The sequence below is a fragment of the Phodopus roborovskii genome, unplaced genomic scaffold, assembly GCF_943737965.1.
Source record: "Phodopus roborovskii unplaced genomic scaffold, PHOROB, whole genome shotgun sequence".
In the NCBI taxonomy this organism is placed as follows: domain Eukaryota; kingdom Metazoa; phylum Chordata; class Mammalia; order Rodentia; family Cricetidae; genus Phodopus; species Phodopus roborovskii.
Genome location: NW_026126645.1, coordinates 4,798,787 through 4,808,591, shown reverse-complemented (window position 1 = coordinate 4,808,591; position 9,805 = coordinate 4,798,787).

Below are 9,805 nucleotides of genomic sequence, written 5' to 3'. Positions count from 1 at the left end.
TTTGGCTATGCAGTGAGTTCCAGGCTAGGTAGGGTTAGAAGAATCTTTCAGAATGTATCTTGTTATTAGTGATTTCAGTAGTGGGTATGGTGCAGCAGTGGCTGAGGCTGTCTATGACTGGGCTACTTGGCTGGGGAGAGGGCCTATGCTGTTGGAGGCCTTTGAACGACTCAGTTCTGAGGCACCGGCAAGTAGGACGGGTTATATGTTTACTTTAAGCTGTCACGTGTGGGGGGACAATCATGACTAAAGTCTGTCTTCTGGGAACCTAGTACCCAGGCTAACACTGTACAAGGGTCAAAAGATGAATCCTTTGTTGTCACCAGAGGCAAAAGGAAAATTATAAAACGTACAGACACAGACTCCACTGTCTGGGCAGGTTGTGGATTTATCCAATTGTTCTATCAGCAAGCTGTTTACTTCTTCAGTTTAATGTTGTCCTTTCATTTTCCATTTGTTTGGCTTTGGAACTTTGTGTTTGGAACAGCAGAAGTCTCCTGGAAACTCTCCCAGGACAGTGTGTTACAGGACATTGAAATATTGTGTAGATTTGAAAACTACATGGCATTTTTTTTTTTTTTTTCCTCTTCAGCTGGAGACTCAGGCCTCAGTCCCCAGAAGGGAAGGAGGTGGCCATGGTGCTCTAAGGGACAGGAGCAGGGCTGGCTCTGGAGCCAGTGTTCTCTGGGGTCATCAGGAACAGGGTCTGGGTTGGCTGAACTCAACTGAATGGAAGCTCTCTGCTTGCTGTTTTGTACTGCCTGAACACAGAATGCCAGGTCCCTGTAGAAAGGGTAGCATTGTTTGCCAGTGTTGTAAGTCAGAAGTGGCAGGGCCCGGGGAGCAGGCTTGGTGGTAGAGCCCTTGCTTAGTGTCTGGGAAACCCTGGGTTCCATCCCCAGCACTTAAAAACCCAAACTGTGACGAGTTGTCAACAGCCTTGGGCACTCAAGGAGCTAGCTGCTGTTTACCTGGCTGAGGACAGCACGGGCCCTCTCAGGTGTCAGAGCTGCTGTGGAGGTCGGGTTGTTAAAGAGTGCTTTCGTTTACAGATGGTCATTTAGTTCTGGGTGACCTGTTTCCAGAAGGCGGAGACTGTGCTTTCCCAGTTACAATGGCAGCCTCTTCAACACAGTTTTCTCTTTTCACTGTCCACATACAAATTTCCACTTTGACTTGGTGTGTTTCTTTAATGTGCTGATTATTTATTGGAAGTGGGGTCCCTCCACCCAGCTTGAGGGTGTTGTCCAGCTCAGGCTCGGAATGTGGGCTTCAAGGCCTCACTGAGGTGGTCAGTAGGCGTCACCACTGTAGTGGGTGCATGACGGTTACCTCCTTGGCAGCCATTGTGAGGCCTGGTACGTTGAGCTTTGGGGTGATGACGGTTAACACTGTTCCTGCTGTTCAGGCACTCACAGAGAAGCTGGCTGTGTCTTGGCTGCTACCTGAGAATATGGTAGCTCATTATGAGGGAAGGGAAGCCGCAGTACTCATGGTGGCTCACTGGCCTTATAAACTCTGTGGAAGGATTTTCTAGATTTTAAGAATAAGTTTTTAAGGTCGAAATAAGAAAGACAAATTGATGGCAACACTTTGCACTAGAGGCAGATGAATTAGAACAACACAGACCAGACTTGATAGTGCAGCCACTGGGAGATACATACACTCATTTGGGTTTCAACAGAGCATCCACCTGTGGGGACCAGAGTCTGGTGGGTGATTGTAGCAGGAAGAAGAGTCTTAAATGTCCTCCCGGGTTTCCTGTAGCTTCTTCTGTGAGCTCTGAAAACATTTCCAACCCCATTTTGATTGTGCAAGTGAAGGAGGCTGACCTTGCAGGGCAGCTGGTGTGGGGCTCGGTGGGGAACTTTTCTGTAGCTCAGGCATAATAGCCTGTTCCCTGGGGAGCAGAGCAGGACTGCTGACAGTGGCTCGGGTTGCTTTGTAGTGTCAGGTGGACTTTGCCAGAGCACTGCGCTCAAGTCCATCACATTCTAAGAAACTACTGTCTGCCTGGGTTTTACCAGGACAACACAGAGCACCTCTGAAATGTTCAGCTCAGACATCCGGCTGGGTAGAAGAAACCCGGGTCCCCAAAGAGAGTGGACTCAGTCACCTCTGAGCAGGGTGTGAGCAAAAGAGGAGGAGCCTCCTGAGAGTTATGGCCTCGGTGGCCCTTCTGGAGCCTGTCTTAACCCCATGTGGGCTTCGGCTTCTTGCCTCCCCGACCTTTAGGCCCAGGCGAGGTGCAGGGCCTCAGTTTCCCCTTTACCTGCTGTCTGCTTCCTTTCCCTTGAAGGCTGGGTGTTGCTTTCACCCAGTGTCGCCCCGAGCAGTCCAAGAGGTACTTTTCCAGGAGCATGTCCCTTATCCTGGCAGGCAGGCTACCATTTCCAAGGTCCAAGATACAACTGTGTATTTAGGTTCTAAAAGTTGACTACTGCTGGGGTCAGTTGATGTTTTCTGCTGAGTGGAGGCAACACCATGCCTCTGTCCCAAGAGGAAGTGCAGGGTGTGAGGCTCAGGAGAAGGCTGTGTTCTGTGATAGCCTGGTGGCCGTCTGTCCCAGGTAAAGGCCTGATGGTTTCTTTCTTTAATCGGTGTTTCTAGAGTCTCACTCTTTGTTTTGTAGCTCAGTTGAAATGTTGATCTCTCGAAGGCCGGTAGCCATGCAGAGGGCACTCTCTGTATAGTTGTACACTTGCACAGTGACTTTACATAAGCAGGGCAGACCTGTGATCCAGGCTTCCTTTTGCTCTGTCCTGAGCACAGGGGTCTGGCACATGAGCACCCCGCAGTCCCGTTTCAGCCACTGTGACAGTCAGTGAAGTTCGTCAGCCCTCTCCTGTGGTTTGAGCCCCGGCAGCCCTCTGTTGAAACCTGAGTCTCCGCTGCTGTGGGACTCTTCATGTCTTCCTATTCTTGGGGTTCATTTTCCATGGAGGTTACCTTCCCAGCATCTCACTAAGCACTAGCAAGGAGAAGGGGAGACAAGGGGCTTGAGTCAGGCTCAGCACCACCCTCAGTGCTGGTGTCTCCCCGTCACCCTAGAAAAGGCCAGTGTGTCTGCCTTCCTCTTTCTCTAATTGCACTGTCCTTGTTCTAGCGTTAGTCTAGAGAGATCTGAGATCTCCTTGGGGTCATTACCCTTAGACTTAGCAAGTCTGCCTTAGCTATGGAGCATAGAGGTGAGAAATAACCGTTTCTTGGTGTCTGGAGCCCATTTCCCCTAGGCTGTCTCTTTTCACAGATTGTATTCATCTGAATCATTTTATTTTTTATTTACCAAAGTACTGTACTTGGCTATTTGCAGTGTTTTAAGAACCAAATGTTTTTGTGTTTTTGATCTTCAACACTTGGTGCAATAGAAGCCGCAAAGACGTGCCACTTTATCTTTGAAATGGACTTTGTATACCAATAAATTCTAGTTTAAAAGCAAAGTTCAGCTCAGTTTATTTATTGTTGTTTGTTTGCTTGCTTACAGCCTGGGAATATTCTAGGCACGGACTCTACCTCTGGGCTACATCCTTGGCTTGGATTGTTTTCGCTAGTATCTGACCACCACTTGAGTGAGTGAGAGGGACTGAGAAAGCATGCTGGGAAATGTCCTGTTCAGAGACCTTTGTGTAGGAGGTTGGAGGTGCTTAGACTAGGAATTGTAGATGGGTAGTCATTTGGAACTTGGCAAAGGAAGCATGGATACAGGTGAGTATGGCCATCTCGTGGCTGCAGACCACTTGGCACCTTAAAACATGTCTGCTAAGTGATATGTTAGCGGCCACCTTGAGAATTACTCCCTGCAGGACACCACTAGCATATACAGTACACGTGCCTTGATAACAGGATTCATAAATAGCCCTGCTCTGATGCAGTTTTGGCTGGGCGGCTTGGGAAAATACATGCTTCTAGACCACACTGTTGCAGACTGAGAGTTTTTGGTTGAAGAGGATGGAGGCTAGTCCAGCTGCCTCATAGATTCTGGCTCTGTAGAGGAAACACTTTGCACCTTATCTGAAACTGCTGATTCTGTGGTAGAGGGATTTGGGTGTTCCTTTTGTATTCAGTTCTGTCTTAGTTAGGGTTTCTGTTTCTGTGAAGAGGCACCATGACCATCACAGCTCTTCTAAAGGGAAACATTTAATTGGGGTGGCTCGCCTACATTTTCAGAGGTTTAGTCCATTATCATCATGGTGAGGAACGTAGCAGATGGGAGTATGGTGGCATGCAGGCAGACGTGGTGCTGGCTACATCTTGATCAGAAGGCAACAATAAATGGTCTGTCTCATTGGACATGGCTTGAGCATCTATGAGACACATATTCCAACAAAGCCACACCTCCTTGTGCCACTCCCTATGAGCTTTTGGGGGCCAATTACATCAAACTACCACAAGTTTATTCACCTATCTGTTATATGAATGGTTCTGGCCTGGCAGGGTTCTGTCGCCCTTAAGCCCCAAATAAACACACAAATGCTGTTATTAGTTATAAAACTGTTGGCCGGTGGCTTGGGCTTCTTATTGGTTGGTTCTGTGTTCTTAATTATTAGCCCATTTCTATTAATCTTTGTATTTCCATGTGGTCTTAGCTTATGGGAGAACACCTGGTGTGTTCTCTTTTCCCAGGCTCTACATTGTGACTCCATCTGCTGAACGTTTCCCAGAATTCCCCTCACCTAGCCCTGCCTATACTTTCTGCCTGGCCAATCAGCCAGTCAGTGTTTTTAATTCATCAACTAGTAAGAGAAACATGTGCAGAAGGACATCCTCCATCCCCCATCCAAACATCTGACAATCCATCCTACAATTACTGTCTGGGTCTTAACGAGCAACCAGGGACCCTGTTTGTTGAAGGCTTCTGTGTAGGCATGGAAGCAAACTTATAACTATGACCCAGGAGAATATTTGCAGATGCAGCTAAGTTGGTGGTGTGCTTGTGCCTTGCACACATGAAACCCTAGGTCCCATTCCCAGCACAGGTAAGGGATATTGAGGTACATGTAGCATAATCCCAGCACTTGGGAGGTGGAGGAGAATCAGGAGTTCAAAGTCAGCTTGGGCTGTATGAGGCCCTGTCTCAAAGACAAAACAGCAAAGGAGCCCTAACACAATGCTAAACCCTGACCAAAAGAAGGGCCAAGCAGATGGCTCAGGAATTGAAAGAGATTAAGGGAAGCTTTGCATTTGTGCAGGTCAGGGGAGGTAGATAGAGAAATAGAGGAGGCAGAGGACCAGGGAAAACCATGCTTTTAGCAAAGGGCATGCCTAGAGTACATGGCAGGTTTGGAGGGAGGGATGGAGGCTGGAAACATTGCATCAAAGACTTCTTGGAAGAGCAATGCCACGCTTTTCAGATGAGGTCTAGAGGGAAGGCATGCTTGGTCCAGCTGGGCTGCATGTGTGCACTTGGCTCTGTGCTGTGTTCTGGGGGGGGGGTGGCAGGTAGCAGCCCTCCAGGAGAACTTGGAGCCATCTCCTCTGGTAGCTTCCCTTGTTTGCATTGGGGCCATCAGCTCAAAGGCATTGAAGACTAATGGCTCTCATTTGTATTCACCTAAGCTCTTGCTCCCATGCTAGGGAGCCAAGGGGCTGGCTGGTCAAGTGAATCGGTGCAGTATTTAATCAGTATAGTTATTTACTAAATGTGCACGGTGCCCCTTGTCACAAATTGTCTAGCTGAAGCAAGCATTTAGAAACTGCCTTTGCAAAGAGGCAAAGGCTCCAAACTTGGGCTCACAGGTAACTGGAAACCCAGTATCCCCACTTGACGTGGTGTCTGTCTCCTTTACTCTGGCTCAGACTCTGGCCTGACTGCATGGGCCAACCGTCTCTGTGGTGTGTTTGTCTACCTAAACCTGTCTCATCTCCCTTCAAGGTTGAAAGCACAAAAAGCCATTGTCTAAACCTGCAGTCACCTTGGATTCCAGGAAGAACAAATCAGGCAGGACATAGCACTCACAGATGTTCCTGTAGAGGCTGCAGCCTGGAGTAGATATCCTATAAAGACTAGATTGCACCCTTGGTGATGGCAGGAACAGAGTAACATTCAGGATTGGAACAAAGGCTGGAGTGGGTAGGCCCACACCTTAAACCCAGACTGCTTACACATGCCACTTGTCTCCTGCCCCAATTATTTCTGTTTAAATCTCAAGCTCCTGTCAGCACTCCAAGACCAAGGTGGGATCATTAGTCCTCTACCTTATTTTGTTCCTCTTTCCACTCTGTTCATTTTGTTTTTTCGTTTGTTTGTTTTGAGACAGTTTCTCTTGTAATCCACACTGACTTCAAACTCACTATGTAGCTGAGCTGAGGATGACCTTGAACTCTTGACCCTCCTGCCTCCATCTTCTGAGTGTTAGAAACAGTCTTGCATGGGAATTGGTGGCACATACCTTTAATCCCGGTACTTGGGAGGAAGAGGCAGACTGATCTCTGTGAATTAGGCAGTGTAAGGATCGAACCTAGGACTTCCTAGGAGATAGGAAATACATTGCTTTTAAAATTAAGTCTTTAATTAGGGTACTGGAGATCTGCCTGCCTATTCCTCCTAAGTGCTGGGTTTAAAGGCATGTGCCACCACCACCCTGCTCCCAGACACTCATTTAAACCTTAAAACTATTCAGGAGGCTGGTGGGTCTTACCCCATCATAATTAGTCTCTCTAGGTAGTGCAGGAATTCTTTTGTGACATCTACTGATTTATTCAGCAACCCATTCATTGGAGCACTTGATGCATTGCTTTTGTTAGGAGCAGTAGCACAGAAAGGAATAGACTGGTCCAAGATCAAAGATGGGAGCAGAGGCAAGATGGAGACCGAAGGCTGCCTACCATAAAAAGGACCCACATAAGTGGGATGAGGGCACGAGGAAAGATCCAGACACAAGCGTGGTGGTTTGACAGAGGCTGAGGTCCACTCCACTTCAGAAAGGTGGAACTTGGGATGCATGAGGGAGCTGCTAATGGAAGACAGACAACAAGCAGCCTGTGGGCATGTCCTGGGAACAGTGAGAATGTGGAGAGGTGTCCCACCCTCTCCACATTCTGGCTGGGTGATTCTGAGACGAAGTAAACCATAAATGCTCTGCGGGGGTGAGGTCTTGAGGTGGGAGAGCATTAGCACTCAGGAGGCAGAGGCAGGCGGGTCTCTGTCAGGTCTTTTAGGACAAAAGGCACCAGACTGTGACCTTGACCGGGCCTTGAGGTGGGAGAGCATTAAAGAGGAACAATACATTAAAATCACCTTAGCATACCAGGCCTTAAAGGAATAGGGAGGCTTGCCCTTCAACCCAGAGAGAAGCTTTGTTAGAAGCTTAAAGATAAGGGAAAGAGCCACCAAGGATAGGGTCTTATCAGTATGGGCACAGTGTCATAGTCATAGAAATCCCACAGACAAAGGGAATGTGTGACTTTCCTAATTTTCAGGGGCTGATAGGAAGTTTTATGTGGAATGAGTTAGTCTGAAATAGCCTGCATACTCTACAGGGATGGCCTACATGACTTATGGGGATAAGCGTACATGATTGGAAGATGGAGTACAGGTAGGACCATAAACTAGGGGCTGTCAAAACTATAGCACAGACTGGCTTTTTAACTCTGCCCCAGGAAGAGCTGTGATGGGTGAGGCCTGATTTCTTCAGGCTGTGAGATCTGACCTCTTAGAATGACAGCTGTCTTCAAAGGACCTGTGATCTAACATAACAGTACCAAGCCTTTGATGTCAGGGGCTAGTGGACCATAGAGAGCTGCTGAAGATTTATGGGGAACTAAGGAGAGACATGGCAGAAATCAAAGAGGGTATTAGTGGTTAGAATGAAGACCATGGAGAATGGAGGCATCTGTCTGCCACTTGACTGTTGCAGGCTTCTTTATCTACAGCATCATGGGAAGAAAGATAACTTTAATGAAATATTGAGCTGCCTAGCCGAAGGGACCAGACCCTCACCTAGCCCCCTGCTTTGGCACTTATGACAGGCTGCAGAAAAGACCCAGCAAAATGTAGGCCTCTGACTCAGCAAAATGTGCTGAGCTTCCTGACATTGCCCGACTCCTAGTCACTAGGAAGTCAGATACTCTCCATGTGGCAAGGAACCAATTAGAAGTTAGCTGGTGGGATCTGGATGTGCTTTATGGTAACAGTCACATACAGAGCCTAGCAACTGCCCTGAGAGGCCATCGCAACCAGTAGACCAATCAACACAGGCCAGGTTACCCAAGCCTGGAAGTGCACCAATCCTGAGACTGTTGCTGATTCCTAGACACTCCCCTCAATCTGCCCCCAATAAAATCCCTCCCCCTTGGTACCTCTGGGTCCTTCTCACTCCATCCTCTGTGTCCGACCTAGTTAATACAGTTAACTTGTTAAAATTAAAGACTTTGCTTTTGCATCACAATGGGTCTCTTAGTGATTTGGGGGTTCAGAGTTTGGGCACAACATTACCACAGCTGCAAAGAAGCAGATGAATGTCTATAATATATCTAGGCTCTTCTTTTAACTCATGAATTCCTTTGTGATTTATAATCACTTATTCAGCAAGTTATTTAATGGAGCACTTTGTGTTAGGGGCATAGTAGAAACAAAAACAAAAATCAGTCCAGAGGCTCACATCAAAATTGAAGAGAACTGCTATGAAATATCCACATAACCCCCACCCCCACACGTGTGCCTTGCTGAGTCCCTTGTTTCGTTTATTCATTTATCCATCTCTTCATCTGTCCATGAAGCTATCTATCCATCACTGATAGACCCATCCATCCATCTTCCACCTTGCTCCTACCCAGCCTTGCATCCATGCACACACTGTTGTGGGATTCTGGATAAAGAGATGAGACATAGAAGCATCTTCAAGAAAACAAACTTTAATCATGTTAGTTATCTCAGTTGAAAACAAACAAACAAACAAAAAACAACAAAGGAGGGACTGAAAACCATAAAGCAAGGCCTGTCCTTAAGGTGGAATTCCAAAGAGACCCAGGTATGGAGGCAGAGAGGCTGACTGGGGATGTTGCAAGGTGTCTTCATTAGGGTTTCTATTGCTGTGAAGAGATACCATGACCATGGCAACTCTTACAAAGGAAAACATTTAATTGTGGTGGCTTGCTTACAGTTTAGAGGCTTAGTCTATTATCATCATGGTGGGACAAGGGTCATGCAAGCAGACACGGTACTGGAAAAGTAGCTGAGTTTTACATCTTGAAGGAAATATGAAGTGGTCTGTCTTACTGGGTGTAGCTTGAACAAAGGAGACCTCAAAGCCTGCCTCCACAGTGAACACTTCCTCCAACAGGACCAAACCTCCTAATAATGCCACTCCCTTTGGGAGCCATTTTCTTTCAGACTACCACATTCCACTCGTTGGCCCCAGAAAAGCTTGTAGCAATACCATGATACAAAATGCATTCAGTCCAATTTCAAAAGTCCCCATAGTCTATCACAATCTCAACAATTAAAAGTACAAAGTTCAAATTCCCTTCTGAGATTCATTCAGTCTCTTACCTACAATCCCCTATAAAATCAAAATAAGAAAACAGATCACATACTTCCAATATATAATGGCACAGGATTTCCATTACCATTTCAAAATGTAGGGAAGGGAGCATGGTGACCAAAGCAAGACTAAAAGCTGGCTGGACAAATTCCAAACTCTGCATCTCCATGTCAGATGTCAAAGTACTCTTCAGATCTCCAGCTCCTTTCAGCTTTGTTGACTGCAATACACTTCTGAATCAAAACAGCCTATGTAGTTTAGGGATGTGTTGGCTTAAGAATGGAAGTCGGGAAATGTGTTGCCTTAGGGAAGAGGTTATACTT